Here is a 1,137-nt window from a genome sequence, read left to right as displayed (position 1 = left end):
ATATGGGAAAACTCCTTTGTGTGTAACGAGTTCGAATTTTGTCGCTTTTGGAGGTGACTGGCTGTGATTGTCTTTTTTTCATCCTCTAAATATGACGAAAATTTATCACTACTGCTTGCCATAAAACGGAATGAGTCAATGAATCTCAAGTGGACTCTTGTCGATTTGACCGATTTCGTGAAGGAAACGTATTTCTCTTTAGTAATTGGGAGTAATGTCACTGCGTCTTGGAATTGTTTCATAAGAGATTTAATAAAACAATGTGAGTCATAACCTGACAAATTGTGAAAAACTACTGGGATTACACACGATTCCGTGTAATTCAGATTACAGCCGAGATGAGCAGCACCACGATATTTGCCTGTGAAGTGGCAATGATCACGATGCTTCACTGCTTTTTCGGTGAATGCTCTGCCACAAACATAACAATTTTTAGCTGCATTAAATGCTCGCTCCATTTCAAAGTCAAGTTCATCGATTCATTTCGCTGTAATTTAGAATCGACTTTTATCGCTAAAAGACGTAACTGCTCAATGAACCACTGTATGCAGTCTTTCCCACGATAAATAACAAGTTTCCGATTTTGAGTCATCATAACTACATTTCACATAAAATGCAACACTGAACGGCACATGATTTTGGTGTATTTTAGTGTTTTGATCATTGTCATTGTGCACTTTTTTCAATAGACACTCAGTATCAGCATACACAACATAGGGAACAGTCAGTTGATTTTTGAAATTTAGAAATTTCAAAATTTTTTCAGCACTATGGGGAAAAATCATTCGACACTTATTGATTAATATACAATCGAGCCTACAATTAGTGTAGGCCTCTTTCTTGAAAAAGTGACACAAACACCTGTCACATATGACTGTTTTACGTTTAACTTTTGAAATTTGTGCACCAACTAAACAAGACAAATTCGAGATCCGTGTATAGTGTTGAATTCTTTCCTGTTCACCATCCAGGATGTCGTCTTTTTCAATCATGAGAAGGTGAATTGTTCTTTCTTCCTCTTGCAGTGTGGCTGGAAGATTTTTGCTCAAATAAAGGGGCACAATCCATTTTTTCTCTGATTCTTCGTCACTGTCGATTCCATATACATTAATCGACAATTCATTCATTTTCTCGAAC

The sequence above is a fragment of the Diachasma alloeum genome, unplaced genomic scaffold (assembly GCF_001412515.2).
Source record: "Diachasma alloeum isolate Michigan unplaced genomic scaffold, Dall2.0 Dall_scaffold_00367, whole genome shotgun sequence".
NCBI lineage: Eukaryota > Metazoa > Arthropoda > Insecta > Hymenoptera > Braconidae > Diachasma > Diachasma alloeum.
Note: the sequence above shows the minus strand (reverse complement) of the source record.